The sequence below is a fragment of the Chiloscyllium plagiosum genome, unplaced genomic scaffold (genome assembly GCF_037043375.1).
Source record: "Chiloscyllium plagiosum isolate Xiang-an unplaced genomic scaffold, Cpla_swu_hap1 HiC_scaffold_11, whole genome shotgun sequence".
Taxonomy (NCBI): domain Eukaryota; kingdom Metazoa; phylum Chordata; class Chondrichthyes; order Orectolobiformes; family Hemiscylliidae; genus Chiloscyllium; species Chiloscyllium plagiosum.
Genome location: NW_028270149.1, coordinates 8,202,068 through 8,209,189, shown reverse-complemented (window position 1 = coordinate 8,209,189; position 7,122 = coordinate 8,202,068). Strand labels below are relative to the sequence as shown.

At 44.7% G+C, this 7,122-nt stretch overlaps 1 pseudogene; it reads right to left on the bottom strand.

Moving 5' to 3' along the window:
* Nucleotides 1-5,909: 5,909 nt before the first annotated feature.
* Nucleotides 5,910-6,833, bottom strand: LOC148148744 (uncharacterized; annotated as a pseudogene).
* Nucleotides 6,834-7,122: the final 289 nt, after the last annotated feature.

Sequence of the window (7,122 nt, the reverse complement as noted above, 5' to 3'; positions counted from 1 at the left end):
GTGACACTGTCAGAAGCTATGTACTGAGGAGGGCTGCACTGTTGGAACAGAAGTGTTGATAGAATGCTTCACTGTTGTGGCTGTGGACCGATGGAGACCTGTGTGAGAGGAGATTATGGAGAGAGTGCTGCATGCTCAGAGGGCAGTCTTGGGGAAATGCTTGCACTGTTGAAGGGTCAGTACACTGAGGAAACAGTGCCCTACTGAAAAGACAGCAATGATGATGAATTATTGAAAATGCTGTGGTTCATATGAATTTAACACAAATCTGATTTCCTTGACTTCTCGATGCAGCCAAAAGGTATCTGCTGACTGGGAGATCACAGTGTCACATGTTTTCCATTCACAACTTTCCCTCAATGTACTTGGCCCTATAACACCGATAATTGCAGCCATCAGGCACCAGCACCCCCTGGCCCCTGTACAACAGAACTTTAATTCAGGGTCATGGTGACATGTGCATTATATTGATTAGATTGTGTGTCTGGTGTAGCAAAAGGCGGAGAATTGAGAGTGAACACAGCAGTGACGAGTATTGTACATAAGGAATGCCCTGACTGGACTGTTCCAGTGAACAGAAGAATGTGTCAAATAATATTTTATTGCCCAAGTATAGCATCAGAAATTACAGCTGTTGAATCAGAAGCAATTCCCTTTTAATTTCTATCAATAATCATCCAATCTTTCTGCTTTGAAGATTTGTTGCTTCAGAGGGTGCTCTTGAATACATCTAAGGATTCTTCTTCAGAACCTAAAGGATTTATACAATGCAGTTCGCACAATCTGCTCCTGCCACGATTCATTGTGAAGCACTCTTCACAAAGCACTCTGTGGTAGAATGCTGTGGTTGTGAGTCTCATTCCCACTGTTTAAGGGGAATATGAAACCAGAATAACAAGACCATAAGAAATAGGAACAGGAGGGGGCCGTTTAGCCCCTCGAGCCTGTTCCACCATTCAGTTGGATCAAGGCTGACCCAAAATTCTTCCAGGTCACATTCCTCCATTTTTCCCAAACCCTTGATTCCCTGACTGTTCAAGAATCTGTGGATTTCCTCCGGTGCTCCTGCTTCCTTCCATAGTCCAAAGATGTGCAGTTTAGGTGAATTGGCCATCCTAAATTGCCCATAATATCTAGGGATGTGCAGACTAGGTGGATTAGCCATGGGAAATGCAGGGTTACTTGGACAAAGTATGGAAGGTGAGTCTCGGTGGGATACTTTTCCGAAGGTCAGTGTGGACTCAAAGGGCTGAATGGCCTGTTTCCACACTGGAGGTATTCTGTGATTCTCTGAATCTATCTATCTCAGTATTTAATGTACACAAGGACTCTGCCCCTACAGCTCTCTGTTAGAGAGAAAGAAACTGAAGATGCTGGAATCGAAGGCAGACAATCAGGAGGCTGGGAGAACACAGCAAGCCAGGCAGCATCAGGAGGTGGAGAAGTTGACGTCTCAGATATAACCATTCTTCAGTCCTGAAGAAGGGTTACACCCAAAATGTTGACTTCTCCACCTCCTGATGTTGCCTGGCTTGCTGTGTTCTCCCAGCTTCCTGCTTATTTACCCACAGCCCTCTGTGGCTAAGAGGTCCAAAGACTCACCAACCTCTGAAGGAAGAAATTCCTCCTCATCTCAGCCTTAAATTGGTGCCCCTTTATTCTGAGACTGTGTCCTCTGGTCCTCGACATTTCCATGAATGGAAGATCTCAGCATTTGCCGTGCCCTACAGAGCCCCTGAAACATTTTATATCTTTCAATGAGATCATTCCTTGCGCTTTTGTGAATCTGATTTGTCAGTTGTTGGAGTTTTAAAGAATCTTGTAAAGAATATGTCGCCAATGCTTTCATCTTGCCTTCATCAGGACAGTTGCAAGAATGCCAAATTCCAAACAATTGTGATAACGTATCAGAGAGGAGACAAGTGGAGGACGTTGATTGGTAAATCAGCTCAGATTCACCAAGGCATTGTCAGGGATAAAATAAAGAGGATTATTGACGTGAGACATTGGGTTCCGAACATGAAAACCGAAAATATATCCACAAGCATATGTACCCACTTTGCTGAGTACCACCACTCAGTCTGTAAAAATGACCCCATTTGCCTGCCATTTCAACACACAACCATGTTCCCTGGCCAACAAACGATGGTATATGATCTATACTAAAAAAAAAGTAGATAGAAAAATGTTCATCTCATTCCCCCCTCTCTCAATGGACAAATTTGTTTACAGCAGTGATACCTGAGAGAAATGGTTACAATGAGTTATTTCTGCAATAATGTCTCTTCAAGACAAACTTAAATGTAATAGCTAAAGCTTTTACAATAGCATCATGCAAACACCGTATCTAATTTGTGTTTTTGTGAATGCTTTAAGCTTCAAATATGATTAAGCAAATAGAGGCAGTGGTCCCTGGAGATAACGAATGCAAGTTTCATTGAAGAATAAAGCAGTTTAAAGCATATTCTGTACACACTGGGGAAAGTAACTTCTGTCGTGTAATTGCAATTATGCTGTGCATATACGTGCCTCAGATGTCAATTAAAACTCAACAGAAAATCCCCCTCCGTCATGGACCCCGTTGTATTTTGACATGTCAAATAACAGGGTGGTGCGGTTGCTCAATTCCGCCTCATGAGCCAACTCTCTCAACTCCAGAATCAATCTAGTGAACCTCTTGTGCACCTCCTCCAATGCCAGTACATCCTTTCTCAAGGAGACTAAAACTGCACACCAGCACCTGTACAGCTGCAACATAACCTCCCTGCTTTTAAACTCTGTCTCTCTAGCAATGAAGGACAGTATTCCATTTGCCGCCTTAATAACCCGGCAAACTATTTTTTGTGATTCATGCACAAGGACACCCAACTCCCTCTGCACTGCATGCTGCAATTTTCCCCCATTTAAGTAATAGTCCATTTTGCTGTTGTTCCCACCAAAATGGATGAATTCACGTTTGCTTATCCAAGCATTATTTAAATGCTCCTAATGTGGCTAACTTGACTATATTGGCAGGCAGGGCATGCCATGTCTTTACCACTCTCTGAGTAAAGAACCTGCCTCTGACATCTGTCTTAAATCTATCACCCCTCAATTTGCAGCTATACTCTCTCGTACAAGCTTATGTCATCATCCTAGGAAAAAACCTTTCACTGTCTACCCTATCTAATCCTCTGATCATCTTGTATGTCTCTATCAAATCCCCCCTTAGGCTTCTTCTTTCCAATGAGAACAGACCCAAGTCTCTCAGCCTTGCCTCATAAGACCTTCCCTCCAGACCACGCAACATCCTGGTAAATCTCCTCTGCACCTTTCCAATGCTTCCAAATCCTTCCTGTAATGGGGTGACCAGAATTGTACACAATATTTCAAGTGTGGCCGCACCAGCGTTTTGTATAGTTGCAGCATGATATTGCAGTTCCGAAACTCAATCCCTCTACCAATGAAACCTAACTCACCGTTTGCCTTCTTAACAGCACTATCCACCTGGGTGGCAACTTTCAGGGATCCAGGCACATAGACTCAAAGATCCCTCTGCACATCCACACTACCAATAATCTTTCCATTGACCCAGTACTCTGCCTTCCTGTTATTCTTCCCAAAGTGCATTACCTCACATTTAGCTGCATTGAACTCCATTTGCCACCTCTCAGCCCAATGCTGCAGTTTATCCAAGTCCCCCTGCGACCTGTAGCATTCTTCCAAACTGTCTACTACTCCATTGACTTTAGTGTCGTCTGCACTACAGTAACTCACCAAGTGTTCTGTGACATAAACTTCAAAACCAAAAATGATTTCCATTCATATATGGAACATCAGCTAGTGTCATCTGCGAACTTACTAATCCATCCACCTCTGCCTGCATCCAAGTCATGCATAAAAATGACAAACAGCAGTGGTCCTAAAACAGATCCTTATGGCACACCACTAGTAACTGGACTCCAGGTTGAATATTTTCCAATAACTACCACTCACTGCTTTCTTACTGAAAGAAAGTTCCTCATTCAAACTGCTAAATCACCCTCAATCCCATGCCTCTGTAGTTTCTCCAACAGCCTACCCTGTGGAACCTCATCAAAGGCTTTACTGAAATCCATGTATACCACGTCAACTGCCCTACCCTCATCCACATGCTTGGTCACCTTCTCAAAAAACTCAATGAGGTTTGTGAGACATGTCCTGCCCTTGACGAAAACATGGTGACTATCTCCAATCAAATTGTTGCTTGCTAGATGATTTGAAATTCTAACTCTTATAATCCTTTTCAAAACTTTTACTACAACAGATGTAAGGCTCACTGGTCTCTAATTACCTGGGCCATCTCTACTGCCCTTCTTGAACAAAGGCACAACATTTGCCATCCTCCAGTCCTCTGGTACTAAACCTGTAGACAATGATGACTCAAAAACCAAGGCCAAAGGCTCCGCCATCTCCTCCCGAGCTTCCCAGCGAATCCTCAGATAAATCCCATCCAGCCCAGGGTATATATCTACTTTCACTCCTTCTAGAATTGATAACACTTCCTCCTCAATAACCTCAATTCTTTCTATTCTAATGGCCCCCATCTCAGGCTTCTCCTCGACAATATTCTCATTTTCCTGAGTGAAAACAGATGAGAAATATTCATTTAGTACCTCTCCAATCTCCACAGCATCGACACACATCTTCCCACTTCTGTCTTTGACTGGCCCTCTTCCTACCCTAGGCATCCTTTTATTCCTCTCATACCTATAGAAGGCTTTAGGGTTCTCCTTTATTTTACCTGTTAAAGACTGCTCATGTCTCCTCCTTGCTCTTCTTAACTCTCCCTTCAAATCCTTCCTAGCTGACCTGTACCTCTCCATCGCCTCATCTGAACCATCTTGTCTCATCAACACATAAGTCTCCTTCTTCAGCTTAACAAGAGATGCAATTTCTGTAGTAAACCACGGTTCCCTTACCTTATCATTTCATCCCTGCCTGACAGGGACATACTTATCAAGGACACGCAATATCTGTTCCTTAAACCAGCTCTACATTTCCATGTCTGCATCACCTGCATTTTGCTACCCCATTCCATGCATCCTAATTCTTGCCTAATCGCATTATAATTGCCCTTGCCCCATCGATAACTCTTGACCTGTGGCATATACTTATCCCTTTCCATCACCAAACTAAACGTAACTGAATTATGGTCACTTTCTCCAAAGAGCTCACCTACAACTAAATCAAACACCTGGCCTGGTTCATTACCAAGTACCAGATCCAGTGTGGCCTCCCCTCTTGTCGGCCCTTCGACATACTGTGTCAGGAAACCCTCCTGTACACGTTGGACAAAACTGATCCATCTGACATACTGGAGTTATAGCATGTCCAGTCAATGTTGGGGAAGTTAAAGTCCCCCATAATGACCACCCTGTTCCTTCCTCTCCTACCCAGAATTGTTGTTCCAATCCTCTCCTCCATATCCATGGAACTCTGTGCAGGCGTATAAAAAACTCCCAGCAGTGTGACCTCTCCTCTCCTGTTTCTAACCTCAGCCCATACCACCTCAGTAGACAAATCCTCATCAAAAGTTCTTTCAGCCACCATTATACTGTCCTTGACTAACAAGGCCACGCCTCCCCCTCTTTTACCGCCTTGCCTGTTCTTAATGAAAGATCTAAACCCTGGAACCTGCAACATCCATTCCTCACCCTGCTCTCTCCATGTCTCCGAAATGGCCACAACATCGAAGTCTCAGGTACCTATCCATGCTGCAAGTTCACCCACCTTATTCCAGATAGTCCTGGTGTTGAAGTAGACACACTTCAAACCAGCTTGCTGTCTGCCTGCACATTCCTGTGACCGTGAAATCCTGTCCCTGTCCTCCCTACTCTCATCCTCCTGTGTACTGCAACTACACCTCCGGTTCCCATCCCCCTGCTGAGCTAGTTTAAACCCACCCAAATAGCATCAGCACATTTCCCACCCAGGTTATTCGTACACCTTTGATTTAAGTGAAGACAGTCCTGTTTGTACAAGTCCCACCTTCCCCAGAGTGAGCCCTAATTATCTAAAAACCTGAAACCCTCCCTCCTGCACCATTCCTGCAGCCACGTGTTCAGCTGATATCTCTCCTTATTCCTTGCCTCACTATCACGTGGCATGGGTAACAAACCAAAGATAACCACTCTGTTTGTTATAGCTCTCAGCTTCCACCGTAGCTCCCTGAAATCCTGCCTTACATCCCTATCCCTCTTTCTACCTATGTCGTTGGTACCTACGTGGACAATGACTTGAGGCTGGTCACCCTCTCCCTTTAGGATCCCAAAGATACGATCAGAGACATCACGAACCCTGGCACCTTGGAGGCAACACACCAACCGCGAGTCTCGTTCGTTCCCAACAATCCTTCTATCTGAGCCTCTAACTATTGAGTCCCCAATGACTAATACTCTACTTCCTTCCCTCTTTCCCCTCTGTACAACAGGGACAGGCTCTGTGCCAGAGATCTGCTCCCCACTGTGCACCCCTGGTAAGTCATCCCTTCCAACAGTCTCCAAAATGATATATTTGTTTCTCAAGGGACCGACCAGAGGGGATTCCTGCACTGACTGTTTTTTGCACCTTCGAACAGTTACTCAGCTTTCTTCGTGCCTAGGAGTAACTACTTCCCTGTAACTCTTATCTATCACAGCCTCTGCCTCCCGAACGATCTGAAGTTCATCCAGCTCCCACTCTAGTTCCCTAACGTGGTCTTGGAGGAGTGAGAGTTGGGTGCACTTCCTGCAGATGTAATTGGATGGGACACTAATGGCGTCCCTTACCTCAAACGTCATGCAGGAGGAACATTCCTTTCCCTGCGCTGCCATCCCTACTAATCCCTTTATCAGAATATATAAAAGAATAGAAGCTTACCTGATGTGTCCCTTGTGTTTAAGGTTCGAGGAGGTGGATGAATGAGAAGTCCTACAAGAGTAAGGTCTTGGGTTTAGAAAACAGAGTTATATAGCTGAGGGGAAAAAAGTCCCACTTTTCCGGAAACCTCTGCTCTCCGGTATCAGATGTAAAGTGACTCACCTTTCCCGGTATGCCCCTGGTCCAGGTTCCCACTCTTCCTGCTGCTGAAAACAGAAATGGAGGGCTCCACTGCCCAAGGTA